At 39.3% G+C, this 16769-nt stretch overlaps 1 pseudogene; it reads left to right on the forward strand.

The window, feature by feature from the left end:
* Positions 1-516: 516 nt before the first annotated feature.
* LOC105710185 (small ribosomal subunit protein uS2B-like) overlaps positions 517-16769 on the forward strand; it is a 65656-nt pseudogene continuing 49403 nt past the window's right edge.

A 16769-nucleotide genomic window follows, 5' to 3' on the forward strand; every position in this document is an offset into this window, starting at 1 on the left:
TTTGAGGTCTTATGCACACTAGTTCCTAAGCCTGGGTGTTGTAGTCAGCATAAAAACTCACTCACCACTTTATTCTTCAGAATTTCTAGCCACAGAAGAGTGAGCTATATTAGCAATCAAACTTTGGGTGGTACTTGTCCATGCTCTCCAGGCAGAGATCCATACAGCATGTTGTTATTTAAAGAGAAATTTGAGGCCGGGCGCGGTGGCTCAAGTCTGTAATCCCAGCACTTTGGGAGGCCGAGGCGGGTGGATCACGAGGTCAAGAGATCGAGACCATCCTGGTCAACATGGTGAAACCCCATCTCTACTAATACAAAAAATTAGCTGGGCATGGTGGCGCGTGCCTGTAATCCCAGCTATTCAGGAGGCTGAGGCAGGAGAATTGCCTGAACCCAGGAGGCGGAGGTTGCGGTGAGCCGAGATCGCGCCATTGCACTCCAGCCTGGGTAACAAGAGTGAAACTCCGTCTCAAAAAAAAAAAAATAAAATAAAAAATAAAGAGAAATTTTCACAATGTTTGGAGCCCTTGATGCCCTGAAGATGAAGGAGGGTGTCCTCATGTTCCTTGCAGCAGGAATCCACTTAGGTGGCACCAACCTTGACTTCCAAATGATACACTACAAAAGGAAAAGTGATGGCATCTACATCATAAATCTGAAGAGGACCTGCAAGAAACTTTTGCTGGCAGCTTGTGCCATTGTTGCCATTTGGAAACTCAGCTGCTGTCAGTGTCACATCCTCCGGCAATGCCAGCCAGCAGGCTATGCTGAAGTTTGCTGCTGCCACAGGAGCCACTCTTATTGCTGGGTGCCTTTACTAACCAGATCCAAGCAGCCTCCTGGGAACCATGTCTTCTGATGGTTACTGATCCCAGGGCTGACCACCAACCTTGTGCAGGGGTATGGTATGTTCACCTGACTACCATTGCTCTGTGTCACACATATTCTCCTCTATACAATGTGATCATCACCACCTCATGCAATGACAAGGGGGCTTCCTCAGTGGGTCTGATGTGGTGGATCTTGGCCTGGGAAGTTCTGCGCATGCTTAGCACCATCTCCTGTGAGCATCCATGGGAGGTCATGCCTGATGACTACTTCTACAGAGAAAGAACAGGAAAGAAAATAGGTTGGGCACAGTGGCTCACGCCTGCAATCCCAGCACTTTGGGAGGCTGAGGCAGGCAGATCTCTTGAGGCCAGGAGTTTGAGACCAGCCTGGCCAACATGGTGAAACCCTGTCTGTACTAAAAATACAAATATTAGCTGGGTGTAGTGGCACATGCCTGTAGTCCCAGCTACTCGGGAGGCTGAGGCATGAGAATCTCTTGAACCTGAAAGGCAGAGGTTGCAGTGAGCTGAGATGGCACCACTGCACTCTAGCCTCTAGCCTGGGCAACAGAGTGAGACTGTCTCAAAAAAAAAAAAAAAAGAAAAGGCAGTAATTACAAACTGAAGTAATTACTACTACTAAGAGCAGTGATTCACTAAATGTCTGCTACACTTAAGCATTTACCATATTTTGTCTACAGTTTCCCAGTTACATTATAAGGCAAATATTATTAATATGATCACCCCCACTTGAAAAATAAAGAACCTGAGGCTCAGAGAAATTAGTTGAGTTCACCAAAGCCTTACACCTACTAATATAACAGTTGCTCAATAAAAGAGAATTCTATTTTTTTTTTTTTTTTTTTTTGGAGACAGAGTCTCACTCTGTCACCCAGGCTGGAGTGCAGTGGCATGCTCACAGCTCACTGCAGCCTTCATCTCCAGCCTCAAGCAATCCTCCCATCTCTACCTCCTGAGTAGCTGGGACCACAGGCACACACCACCATACTGGCTAATTTATTTATTTATTTCATTTTTTGTAGAGATGGAGTCTCTCTGTTACCCAGGCTGGTCCTGAGCTCCTGGGCTCAGGTGATCCTCCTGCCTTGGCCTCTCAAAGTGCTGGGATTATACGCATGAGCCATCATGCCCGACTAGACTGACCTTTTAAAGTAATGAAAGTAATATATAGTCAGGTAAACAAATTAAAGCCCCACAGGATATAAAGTGAAAAGCAAATGTCTTCTTCCTGCCACTCCTAACTCCCTAAACTTCTTGCCCAATAATAAGCAGTGTCAAACATTTTTTGGATATTCTTCCAGATATTTTTTATGCATCTATACAAGTAGGACCATTTTCTTGCAAGTTACTTTTCTCTAAAATTATCATAGACTTATTTCCATATTAGAACATATAGATCTACCTCATTAAAAATAATTGTGCAATATTCTTCTCTATAAATGAATCATAATTTAACAACTTCCATGCCAATGGACAGCATTTTGCTGTTACGGTCAATGCTTCAGTGATCATCCTTTAAATAATATCTTTGTACACTGGTATGATTTATCTGTAGGATAAATTCCTTGATGTGAAATTGTGTAAGAGAATGTGCACTTGAATTTTTGTAGATATTCCCAAATAGCCCACTTGAAATAATATATGAGAATGTCTGTTTTCTTATCCGGCATTTTGATATTAGTTTGTTTAAAAAGAATTTTATTTTTCCTTCTAATAGATATTTGTCTGCTCCTTATTATTTCTGGGAATACCCAAATGTCCTTTGGAAAACCATCACTTTCTCATGTATTGCTGGGGCTCCACCAGGAAGACACTGTGTGCCTTAGTCCTGGCCAATGAGAGTATCGAACCCTACTAACCTTGTTGACTCAGGGGTTGACCTATGACCTAACTTGTTCCAATGCCCAAGACTCATATGGTAGTCACCAAGAATCACTCTACGTTTTGCTGGGCTGAATCCTGGGAGGATATAGGCATGGAGATACTAAATGGCATGTTGCCTCCTTGTGAAGGAGAGTTAAGCTAAAGATGGAGGCAGACATTGTCCCCTGAATCAAATGTAAAAGAAAGTCAGAAAAATTTACCTCTGAATTTTTCAGTTGCTTGAGCTAGTGGATTTCACTTTTTGCCCAATCTGGCTTGAGTTGGGTTTTTGGTTATCACAGTCTGAAGAGTCCTATTGGATATATACCTATTTTCCAGTGCCTCAATATACTACAAATTTTAAGTAATATTACTAATTCCTGACTGGATATGGTGGCTCATACCTGTAACTCCAATACTTTGGGAGGCCAAGGTGGAAGGATCACTGGAGCCCAGGAATTCGAGACAAGCCTGGGCAACATAGTGAGACCCTGTCTCTACAAAAAAGTTTTGAAAACATTGCCAGGTATGGTGGCGTGTGCCTGTAGTACCAGCTACTCAGGAGGCTGAGGTGGGAGGATTGCTTGAGCCCCAGAGGTCGAGACTTCAGTAAGCCATAATTGCACACTGCACTCCAGCCTGGGTGATAGAGGGAGACCCTGTCTCAAAAAAATAAAAAGCAATATAATGTTTTCACGATAATCTAGCAAATTATTTGGGCTACTGAATCAACTTGGTTCATTTATTTACTTTGTTTATTGGTCAGACCAGCCCATCACAGGATTTTCACACTATAAATTGGCCCCTGGACTAACTCATGCAGGCGAGCAGCAACTCCATCAAACCCAATAATTAATTGGGCAGTCCTCCTCCATATGTCATGATGACTATTCATTAAAGCAATGCATATGGCTTGTACCTACATGTGCTAGCTTTTTGCTTTTATTCATGGTTCAACAAATTTATTAACTTTAGATCCAGTGGAACAGAGAAAAATTAGTACAGAAGATATTATAATTAGGCTGATAGTTTAAAATTAGAAAAGAAAAACTAAAATTGAGATGAGATGTTGCCATTACCAGTAGAATTTGTGACATAAACACATAACGAACATCTGTGATTGCCTTCTATGTACAAGTTACAGGCCTGAACTCTGGAACCCTAAAGAGACACATAGGATGTTGTCCATGCCCAAAGTCTTACTTTTTGTTTGAGGAGATACCATTACGTATTGAAAAGAATAAGCAATGCCCTAAGGATATCACTGGTGAATCCCACATATTTCTGATCTTCAAGAGTCCCATTCAAGATGTACAAAGCATCTTAAGCGTCATGAGTGAGCCAGGTGTCATGGCTCATGCTTGTGATCCCAAACTTTGGGAGGCCAAGGCAGGATGATTGCTTGAGCCCAGGAGTTTGACACCAGCCTGAGAAACGCAGCAACACTCCAACTCTACAAAAAATGTTTAAAAATTAGCCAGTTATGGTGGCACACACCTGTCGTCCCAGCTACTGAGGAGGCTGAGGTGGGAGGATCACTTCAGCTCGGGAGTTTGAGGCTGTAATGAGCTATAATCGCCCTACTGCACTTTAGACTGGGTGGCAGAACAAGACCCTGTCTTTAAAACAACAATAACAACAAAGATTTATAAGGCCAAGGGTGGTGGCTCACACCTATAATCCCAGCACTTTGGGAGGCTGAGGCAGGCAGATCACTGAAGGCCAGGAGTTCAAGACCAGCCTGGCCAACATAGTGAAACCCTATCTCTACTAAAAATACAAAAAAATGGTGGCCAGGCATGGTGGCTCACACCTGGAATCCCAACATTTTGGGAGGTCAAGGAGGGTGGATCAACTGAGGTTGGGAATCTGAGACCAGCCTGACCCACATGGACAAACCCTGTCTCTACTAAAAATACAAAATTAGCCAGGCTGGTGGTGTATGGCTTTAATCCCAGCTACTCGGGAAGCTGACACAGGAGAATCGCTTGAACCCAGGAGGTGGAGGTTGCAGTGAGCCGAGATAGTGCCATTGCACTCCAGCCTGGGCAACAAGAGCAAAACTTCATCTCAAAAAAAAAAAAAAAGCAAAAATTAGCTGGGCATGGTGGTGCACACCTGTGATCCCAGCTACCTGGGAGGCTGAGGCATGAGAACTGCTTGAACCAAAGAGGCAGAGGTTGCAACAAGCAGAGATCGTGCCACTGCACTCCAGCCTGGAAGATGGTGCAAGACTCCATCTCAAAAAAAAATTTATGAGTAAGTGAAGTATATCATACTATATATATTATGTATACTATATAGGTGCTAACCATTTGCTAAAATATGATCACCAAATTGAATTGACAATGCTTTAGTAACTTAGGTATGCAAAATATAATTCCATATGATTTGTTGAACAACATATGTAAGAAGCCAAAACACTGATTTAGAGGAGACTCTCAAATTGTCATTGTGAGTGACATAAGACATAATAATAGCAGCTAAGATTCAATTATTCTGATGTATCACAAATGTATATTTATATAATAAATGAATGCATATATTCATTTAATTCTCACAAATATTCTATGATGTAGTAACATTATTATTCCTACTTTACAGACAAGAAATCTGAGGCATGAGAGGTTAAGCAATTTCACTGGGCATAGTGACTCACACCTGTAATCCTAGCACTTTGGGAGGCCGAAACAGAAGGATCACTTAAGCCCAGGAGTTCAAAACCAGCCTGGGCAACATAGAAAGGCCTCATATTTACAAATTAAAGAAAAAAAAGTAGCTGAGCATGGTGGGGTGCACCTGTATTCCCAGCTACTTGGAAGGCCGAGGTGAGAGGATTGCTTGAGCCTGGGAGGCAGAGGTTGCAATGAGCCATGACTACACCACTGCACTACAGTCTGGGTGACAGAGCAAGACTCTGGCTCGAAAAAAGGAGGAGGAAGAGTAGGAGGAGGAGAAGGAAGTGGGAGTTGGGAGGGAGATGGGGATAAGTAGTTAAGTAATTTGCCCAAGATAACTTCAGGACCAGACTTCAAAACTAGGTAGTCTGACTCCAGAGTCTACACCCAAAAAACACTATACTGAGTGTATGATTCATAGCCTCTAAATTATTGCTTTGTTCATATTTTTAAGGAGAAAATACAGGACGAAGAATAGCAAAGACATGACTTCTTCCATCCTGGAATTCTGTACTTTCTCTGAAGCTTCAAGCTGTGCCTTGCATGTAATAGATAATCAATAAATTCCTGTTTTTTCAATGTATTAAGGAATAGTATTTGTGACCCATATCCCCACTTGTCTTTGCAACCCCTGACTACATTACTTTTTCCTAGAATTCTAGTAGAGAGGGTTGATCTCTTCCCAGAATTCCCTGCAAGAAGCAGAGAGTGTTTGAAGTAGAAAGTATGTAACAGAGCAGAGCACTGGTCTGAGACTAAGCCCTGACACTGTTTAGTTATATAACCTTGAACAAGTCAGTTTACTCCTCTTGGACATGAATGCTCATACATGTCAAACGAAAGACTTGAAGTAGATGACTGATTTTCAGACTACGCTAATAATGAAGGAAGAAGGGGGAAGCATATGAACAGGTGCAAGCTCTTTGACTTCAAAAAGAATAGCTGCCCTCAAATCCATTTTACATATTAAGTATATAAGATTTTGTTGGCATAAAGTCATTCAAAAAGTTACAAAGTTTGAAGACAACTAGATTTGACCAAATTCTTAAGTACTGTCTCATTTCTAATATTCTATCCCTCTTGACTACCCAGACACACTCCAGTACGTCAGACCCTTTGCCTGTTCTGACCTGTTCAAGAGATATTTTAACTGAATTTTAGAATTCTTTCCATCATTACAATTCTAGATCTGTCCTTTCAAAAAAAGAAATTGATTTTTTTCCCTCCACTCAAATTTATCAGTTCATTTTTTGGAGGCGCTCCTTGCCACATCCTTAAATAAGTAACTAGGATAACTGTAGTAATTGCCTGACCTGCAAAGTGTATAGAACTTCAAGGTTAATGCTCCTGGCACAAGATTTTCGCTACAAACAGCAGAATTCCTCTAACCCTTTGCTGAGGCATCGGTTCAATAACAAGAGAAAATCATGCCATGTATTGAATTACTCAAAAGAGAATTATCAGAGTTTCCTGATGGTCTACCTATGGCTAAACTGTATTCCAAAAAGAACTGTCTTAAATAACTCAAGAAAGACCCTCACCAGAGATACAGTAGAAGAGCCAAATATTAACAAAACTAAAAACCAAAACCTATATATTCAAGAACTGCTACAGCCCTACCCCTAATATTGTGCTAATTCCTTATGTTTCATTTTATAATACTAAACTTTCTTTCACATGAATGAAAAGAATTGGTACTATTAAGCCTATCCATTCTCTGGAATTTCTTTAATCAGTTTTCATTAAGGACTGTCAAACACATACATCATTTGGGGACTTTTAAATCTAAATTTTATTGAAGATATATTACATATGGTTTAATATTTCAGCTCAGCAATGGCCATCAGCAATAAGCATTACTCCAAGAGTGGGATTAATTAAATATTTTAGCAAACACAGTGATCCAAATAGCAAAGAAAAATCCTGGGCACTGAGCCCAGATTTCCCACCCTCTCTTCTGGTGTGGCTCATCGCTCTCTCTCATAAACTAGACAGCCAACAAATCTTTCATCATTACTAGTGAATGTGTAGATGGGTAATGAATAATCAAATCTCTCCGTCAGGTCTCCTATTAGATTTTTTAAGCATAAAACATTGCACAAAATCAAATTGCCCCATAAAAGGGTATTTTTTAAACCAAAGAGAAATACAGTTTTCAGAAATACAAGGTAATTTCCCTCGGTAATCAGTAGCTCTCCCCTAATTTGACTTTATCATTCCTCCAGTGACAAGTTGGAAGATGGTCCTATTATGTAATTATAATCCTGTCTTTGCTATGTTATAAAGTTTTAAAGTATTTCAACTTTGTATATTATAATGAATATAAATCTCAACTCCATAGAAACCAAGAGATTCAGAACAAACTCATGATCTTGGTCCTACCGAGATTACTGGTTTTGCACTCATAAATTAAGACTGATACTCCAACCTTAAATCCTAGCTTTAGATCTGAATTCCTTGGCTTTTGTGATCTTAATCTAGGCACTAATCTATTTTAATGGTGAGGGGATGGGAGGAGCTCCAAGCGGAATATTTACAAAGAGTCATATTCATCAAACACTCATAGTTCCTCTTCATTCTCTCTCTCAGCTAACAGCAGAGCTATTTGGTGACACGACAGATAAATCTAGCCGATTCAAAAATGACCTGGCAACAACCATTTCTTGTCATTGCCAAATCTGTACTTCTGGGACACAATGTACCGTAAACCTTCTAGCAAAGCACCCTCTTGTTTCAATGAGAAGGCTGTTAATAAAATAAAATATTTGAAGCTGGACCATCTGACAAAAGGAACAAAAAGTGAAAGAGGAGTGGCAGCAGCAATTACATTTATGTAGCCTAAACAGTTTTCAAAGCATGAGCAAGTACATTACATAATTTTATCTTCCCAATAAATTTATAAGGTGGTGTTAGCCTTGAGTAAGTCACTTATCTTCTGTGAACCTCAGAATCCTAACTTTTATTTTATTTTATTTTATTTTATTTTATTTTAGCTTTGTTTAGTTTATTTTGAGACACTCTCACTGTCACCCAGGTTGGAGTGCAGTGACTGGATCTTGGCTCACTGCAACCTCCACCTCCTGGGTTCAAGCGATTCTCCTGCCTCAGCCTCCCAAGTAGCTGGGATTACAGGTGTGCAACACGACTAGCTAATTTTTGTATTTTTAGTAGAGACAAGTTTTTGCCATGTTGGCCAGGCTGGTCTCAAACTCCTGACCTCAGGTGATCCGCTCACCTCAGCCTCTCAAAATGCTAGGATTACAGGAGTGAGCCACCGCACCCGGCCAGAATCCTAACCTTTAAAATGGGAATAATATTTCACAGGGTGGGCCTTGGTGCTGTCGCTCATGCCTGTAATCTCAGCACTTTGGGATGCTGAGGTAGGTGGATCATGAGGTCAGGAGTTCAAGACCAGCCTGGCCAAGATGGTGAAACCCTGTCTCTACTAAAAATACAAAAATTAGGCCGGGCGCGGTGGCTCAAGCCTGTAATCCCAGCACTTTGGGAGGCCGAGACGGGTGGATCACGAGGTCAAGAGATCGAGACCGTTTTGGTCAACATGGTGAAACCCCGTCTCTACTAATACAAAAAAATTAGCTGGGCATGGTGGCGCGTGCCTGTAATCCCAGCTACTCAGGAGGCTGAGGCAGGAGAATTGCCTGAACCCAGGAGACGGAGGTTGCGGTGAGCCGTGATCGCGCCATTGCACTCCAGCCTGGGTAACGAGCGAAACTCCGCCTCAAAAAAAAAAAAAAAAAAAAAAAAAAAAAATTAGCTGGGCATGGTGGCGGGCACCTGTAATCCCAGCTACTTGGGAGGCTGAGGCAGAGAATTGCTTGAACCCATGAGACAGAGCTTGCAGTGAGCCAAGATTGTGCCACTGCACTCCAGCCTGGGCAACAGAGCAAGACTCTGTCTCAAAAAAAAAAAAAATTTACAGGGTGTTATTAGGCTGGGACAAAATAACATAAGTAAAGTACTTCGTGCAGACTACTTCAATGGTAGCCAGGGTTTTATTATCATTATTAGGAAAACATTGTTCAGAGAAAGTAAGTCACCAGCCTATGGGCATTCAATGTACACATTTTACTGAGTCCCAGCATAGGGCTATGGATATAAAAAATGTATAAGATCTGGCGGAGTGTGGTGGCTCACGCCTGTAATCCCAGCAGTTTGGGAGGTCAAGGCGGGCAGATCACTTGAGCTCAGAAGTTCGAGACCAGCCTGGGCAACATGGTGAAACCCCATCTCTACTGAAATACAAAAAAATTAGCCAGGCATGGTGGTGGGTGCCTGTAGTCTCAGGTACTTGGGAGGCTGAGGCAGGAGAATCGCCTGAACTCGGCAGGCGGAGGGTGCAGTGAGCTGAGATCACACCACTGCACTCCAGCCTGGCAACAGAGTGAGACTCCACCTTAAAAAAAAAAAAAAAGTGCACTCTCACCTAGATTTCTTTTCTATTTTGTCTGAGTCTCTATGGCACACTCTAATTCTCCTAGGGGTTTAATACTGAACCTTGCATTTGAGGAATTCCCTCAGGTCATATGTTTATTCAATAACTCAGTATTTTAAGCATGGCTATGACTCTTACATAGACTAGATCCATAAAGAGAGATAGAGAATGATACTTTGCATTTGTTTAGCACTCTTTCAAAGTGCTTTCATATCTATTATTCAGAGAGGGAGAACAGAATTTGAATTTAGGAGTAGAAAGGATGTTAGAGATTCTCTAATTGAGCATTTCTTGACCTTCTTTGGATCACTTACCTATTTGAGAATCTGACAAAAACTACAGACCTCATACGCAGAAAGATGAACAAAAAAAGCTGCATTGTTTCAAGGAGATTCATGAACTTCTCCCACATTAAGAACTGCTCTAATTTGAAAACTTTCACTTTACAAATGAGGAGGCTACTATTTATCATGATAGCCTCCCCATGAAGACGCAGAGCAAGGATTATGATTCACTTTTTCCAGATCTGGAACTAAGGTTCAGAGAGGTTTCAAAATGCCCAAAGTCTTCTAGCTAGTTAGGAGCAGTAGCGGAACCCAGGACTCTGGAGAGTCTATTTCTTCTTCTTCCAGATCACGTCACCCTCCCAAAGCACCATGCTAGAATTCTTTCACTATAAGAAAAACTCCTATAGGCAATAGTTTGTTTGGCATTCTGTAACACACGTAATTCTTAATCTCTAGTAAAAAATTCCAAATACAAAAATTGTTGTATTCACAATAGTAACTCATTTCTTATAGAGTTCCAGTGGGCTTCAGTTATTGCTGACACATTAAATACTGAAATCCAGAAATTATAATTGTAAACAACTTTATAACTTCTAAATTGGTTGTTAAGTATCAAGCTGGCCAGTCTCTCTTCCCTCTCCCTCTCTCTGTGTCTCTTTCTCTCTCTCTCTCTTTTTTTTTTTTTTTGGTAGAAACAGATTCTCACTATGTTGCCCAGGCTGATCTCAAACTCCTGGGATCAAGCAATTCTCCTGCCTCAGCCTCCCAAAGTGCTAGGATTACAGGCTTGCACCTGGCTAATTTCTCCTTTTTGCAGCAAATGCACATACCTGAATCCAAGCAAAGAAGGCAAAAATGCTAGTATTTCTCTTGAAAGGGTGTGCAAAAGTAGTTTTAACACATTAGAATTATACCTAACACATAGAGGTGCTCAAGAAATATTTGCTAAATGAATACACAATTTTACCAATTAATACCAGTGAGATTTTCATGTATCTTATTTCCACTTTCAAAAGTTAAACTAAGCAGCCTGGACAACATAGCAAGACCCTGTCTGTACTTTTAAAAAATTAGCCAGGCATGGTGGCACTTGCCTGTAGTCCTAGTTACTTAGGAGGCTGAGGTGGGAGGATCACCCGAGCCCAGGAGTTTGACGCTGCAATGAGCTATGATCACAACACTGCACTCCAACCTGGGCAACAGAGCGAGAACTTGTGTTTTAAAAAAACAAAAACAAAAATGCACAAAAGCAAACAAACAAGAAATTAAACTAAGAATACTGTACTTTTCACTTAAGGTCTAAGTTAGACCAGCAACAACATCATATTCAATATTAAAATATATATAATAACAAATAATTTTGTAATATGTTTACTCACATTTGATCAAAACAGTCTAGGTCATTAAGATAGTGGTTCTGTTCAGAGGACTAGAAGAAAAAGGAGAAAAGGTGGACTATGTGTTAATATGAGAAAATGGAATATTATTAAATTTGAAGCAAAATTAAGGATTGTTAGTCAAAAGCTTCCCTATCTGTACACATTAAAATGGGAAATAGAAGAAAAAAAAGATAGTGGTTCTGATGAATTTTATTATAATTTATACATTCTTCCCATAGCAATAAATATATGTAAAATATTTATGGGAAGAAAATATCTTATATATGTATAAAATATTTAGATATGCCAAGAATACTATCAGGTTTATGATGAATGTTAGATTTTTCCAAGAAAATGGCTATTATTAACATTTAATTTAGCTTCAGTTAAGAACAGCCTATCTTACTATAGTAAAGATTTCCATACCTCACGAAGTCTTTATTTGTAAGCCAAAAGTTTCCAGAATATATTCCAGGGTACTGAACATTTTGGTATTTAGAAAGAACCAAAGATGCTGTGTTTTAGCTTTGATTATTCATGCTGGCTTTAGCACACTTCAGGTCTGAATTTTAATATTTCATTATCACAGATTTTCTGTGACAATCTAGATAGATTAAGAATATTCTACAAAACAAATGCTTAATAAGGCAATAAACCTGTTGAAGGAATAAATTAGCAGGCAGGTTATGCTTTTAGGATATCAACACTACAGAAAAGGTATTGTACCCACTCTACCTCGTGATTAGGTTTATACTGCAATGTGACTCATAAGACGCACTGTCCTGAATAAAATTCAGGCAATTAGTGATCTTATTTCTTAGGAAGAACTGCTTGCTATTGGATATTAACACAGATCTCGCTCAACTAAAATTGCTCACAGTCAGCAAAAATAATTTCTGCACTGTAATGAAATAATGAAATAATTATATGCAAGGGAGGACTTGTGATCTTTTTAATTATTCTATTCTTCATTTTTAAAAGGGCTATTTGAAAACGCACTCTTATAATTGATTGCTATAAATCAGTCAAACTCATTCTAAGGATCATAAATATTCTAACTTTTAAAAGACAAAGAAATGCTAAATATTCAATGGAATACTTCAATATTCAGAAAATTTAATCTGGGGGGAAAGGATAGACTGCTCTTTGGAAAATAAAAAAGTAAATTTGTTGTCCCGTGAAAAATGAAATATCTTGAATGTCAGTAACAGAGATGGAATTAACAAGAGATCTTTTTATTGTTTTTTAAGGTCATTAGGCTGTGAATTCTATAATTATGGAAATTGTCAGTCCAGTTCTGTAAGAATGTTTGCTCCCATCCATAAGGTAGTGGAATGTTCAATCAGTCTCTCTCGTGGGAAAGTTAGGTCATAACTGTAAGTGTACCAGCAAAATTGAATTAAGCAAAGAGATTTCATTAGTATTTATAGCCAGAAGGCATCTGTAAAAGTACAGGGCAAAGAAGTTATGTGGAAGTCAAAGGAGAAAAAAAAAATGGGTTTCTAGTGACAAAGGCGAATCTGAAAGAGATATAAGTGTATAATGAATAAGAGCTATTGAACGCTACCGCAAAGAGGGAGTTGCAAAGATGTCAAATATTGATTTTCTTGTGTATGCCTTTGGACCACATATGTAATTGTTTAGATTTGCTGTCTTCATACTACAACAATATTTGTTGTCGAAGGTTAAAAAGCATGATGTGAAATAAACTAAAACCTGAGAAACATGTTGGAGAATCCTAAGTCTCCGCTCAGAATCTCATTAAGAGGTTTCTGTATTTTCTTACAAAAGAACATTTTTAATGAAGAAAAATGGCATATATATATATTTTTCAAATAGAACACAAGATCCAAATACTAGTTAATTATGTTACTAAAATTATTTGATTAACTTTCAGCATTTTAAATTAAACTAGTTTCTCTACTTTCTTACTTTATTGAATATTCTTAAACCATATATCTAATTTTGAAAGTACAGTTAAACTATATTTTATTTTTCCAGTAATGATTACAAGGAATTCTATTAACCCTAAACTGATAATAAAAATCTGATGTTACCCCTTTAAAAGAAGTATTTCCTATAATACATTTCTCTTCACTCCTAAAACTCCAGAAGGAAAACTTCTGTGATATAAGGTCTGTGTAAGCATATATATTTAATAACAAACTGCAAATTCAAGTAATCAAATTAATAATCAATCTAGGATAGTAACTAAACAAAACACTTTTTTCTAATGTGTTTAGGGGTTAGTTTTCCTTTAAATATTCAAGTCTTAACAGAATGTTAACTATCATAAAGTTATTTTTAAATAATAGACTCATTGGTTTCATTTATCTGATTTTATTATTTATTAGAAACTTGAATCATACCTATTAATATTACTATATTCTCCTTCCTACCTCAGAACGTTTAAAAATAACAGCCAAACTGTTAAATTCTCCAGGTGGAATTTACTACACTTGAAGCTATAATGACCACAAACTACAAAAAGAACGTTTAACAAAAAAGTATCAGCTGTTTTAAGTATTAGCAGGGGACGGGGCACAAATAAGAAACAGTGTAATATACAGCAGAAGCAAATCATTTTCCCAGTACAGAAAATACTAGATAGGAAAACTGCAGAGAAGACAATTTCTCCAGCACAGTTTCAGATTTTATTTTCAATGTCTCGCTTTTAACGTTATTAAATATTTAATAGCAATGTAAAACAGAGTGACAACATTTTGAGTCTATGTGCAAACCAAGTTATTTCTTTCCCCGGGGTTTTGGAAGCACGCAGGACACGAAGGAGATAGTCCCACAGTAATGGCAGCCTCTCTCCGAGGTAAATACTTGTCAGGAACAAAACATAATTCAATTGCACTCTTCTTTTCTGAAAAGGTTGCTTGTGGAATATCCATCATAAAGTCATTTCTATTTCTTAAGAGCTATTAGTGCCTGGCCCCTTGGCTTCATTAAGACCCTTTTTTTCAATATGTTATTTTATGTTAGACTGCATCCCACTTCTCAGCTACACAGTACACACTGCAATTTCTTGGCTCCCAAGGGAGACGTCCACTATACTCCTCAATGACTGACATATAAGGACAAAGTAGCAATGGAGAGAAAGGCAGATTTGTTGGCACTAAGTCGGAAACATTTTTAAACCCTGAGGTTAAAAGAGAGTTTGGCCAAGCCTCTGAGACAGTGCTAGATCATTTAACCGACATTAACATCACCATGCTCCCCACTAGGAGGGCATCAGTCTCCTGGCCCGTTAACCACACCCGATGTTCTGATGGAGCTAAAGAAGCTAGAAGTTTTGAGAGTCCCTGCTGCCAGACCTCAATGTTACCTAAGCAAGCATTAAGAGACTATGGTAATAATAGGTGTGCTTACACCAAATAAAAGGTTTCATTAATCAAGCCATATTGAGATAAACCTGTCACTGGACAGAGGCGACCAGAAATCAAATGCTGTGAAAGTTCTGACAGATTGTTAAATAGAAACCCTTTAAAACAGAATTTAATTTACTGTGATATTATAGATATTTATGCATCAATAGGCAAGTGCAGATTGAGTTCAGAGGTCAGCTCTGGTATTTGAAAAATAAAAGCACAGGATGAAACAAAAGGTGACAGTTACCTTTGTCTGAAATTAGGGTTCATTAGACTAAATGGGAAGGTTTTAACTGATTCACGTAGGGAACTGAAGCACGGCATGTGATGCAGTGTGCAATATTGGATAACAGGCAAATCCAATTAAGAGATCTTCATCCTGTTAAAGACTTGTCTACAAACTTAAAAAAAGAGTCCAAGGGCCAGCCACAGAAGAGCCCAGCCAGTCATCGTCAGTGGTAGGTATCTCTCAGACCCTAATAGGTGAACGTGTTTTCCTTGTGGCATTGTAATAAGGAGTGCTAGATTTTGAAGGCAGACAGACGTGGGTTCAAAGTCCAGCTTTGCTACTTATTAGCTGTATGTCTTTTGACAAATTACCTTCATTTAGCTTCAGTATCCTAATCAGTAAAACAAAAGTACTGCCAGTACTACCTCATAGGACTGCAGGGAGGATTGAGATCAAGTTTGCAAAGTACTCAGCACGGTGGCTGATGGTGCTCAACAAACAATAGTTACTAGTTCTTCCTTTTTCTTCTCCCTTCCTTCTCTCCCTCTTCTCTTTCAGTGCCCTCTTTTTGCCTTTTGTCCCCTGTTCCTTGTTGCTTTTTTCCCTCTGCCTATCACACAGGAGCAACCACTGGCACAGCAGCACCTCCAGGCATTTTGTAGCCTCTTTGAAGGGCCTGCTGACCTTTGATTTGTGGGCAGAGTTCAAAATGAAGTTATAAAAGACCTCTTCATTCAGATTGCCTCATTCATAGAAGACTGTTGGAAGTTCCCTTGGCTCTATAATGTCTGAAACTTGCTTGTTCAAACTGATAGAATTAAGTACTAGATTCTACCAAATTGATCCATGGGTATAATCTTTCCTTAAAGCCAAACCAACACATTGCCACAAATTTCTTACTGACTACTAGCTAGAAATATGTGACAAAGCATTAAGAAGAATTGTTTAATAGATTTTTTTAAGAATCCCACACCCCAAATGTTTTATTCTTACAGTTTGGCCTTATGTATTTGAGTCTCCTAACTTGTTTCTAACCCTTCTATACTTCCTGGGTTTTGTTTTGTATTTTAATGTTTCTGTTTCTTAGTCTTTCTGCCCCATTCTACTTATCCTGGTTGGCAGAGAAACTCAAAAAAAAGTTTGAGCCGGGCACAGTGGCTCACACCTGTCATCCCAGCACTTTGGGAGGCCAAGGTGGGAGAATTGTTTGAGCCCAGTAGTTCAAGACAAGCCTGGGCAACATAAGGAGACCCCATCTCTATAAATAAAAAGGAAAAAGTAGTTTGAATAATATCTCAGTGAATATGGAGTCTCTATAAAGAAACATAGACAGCACTGCTGGGGTTCAGGGGTGCCCTCAGCTCCCCTGAGAGGACGTTTCTCCAAGGTTCTTGGTCTCCTGCTCTCTCAAGAATGAGAGAGGGGACCAGGTGTGCTCACAAAGTAAATACTGGACCCCAAACAGAGTTTTTGTAGAAAGTGAATCTATTTAGGTAGAGAAAGAGGAAGAAAAGAAGAGAGAAAACTTCCACGAAGATTGTGGAAGGGAACTCCAGAGGGGAAATCCAGGAGAGAGAAAGACAGCTTCCACTAAGGGAGTTTTCGTGGAAGGGGACCAAAACCTGGAGTTTGAAGGGGTGTTGAAGAAGG

The sequence above is a fragment of the Aotus nancymaae genome, unplaced genomic scaffold (genome assembly GCF_030222135.1).
Source record: "Aotus nancymaae isolate 86718 unplaced genomic scaffold, 86718_ANA_hifiasm-v0.15.2.pri h1tg000007l, whole genome shotgun sequence".
In the NCBI taxonomy this organism is placed as follows: Eukaryota; Metazoa; Chordata; class Mammalia; order Primates; family Aotidae; genus Aotus; species Aotus nancymaae.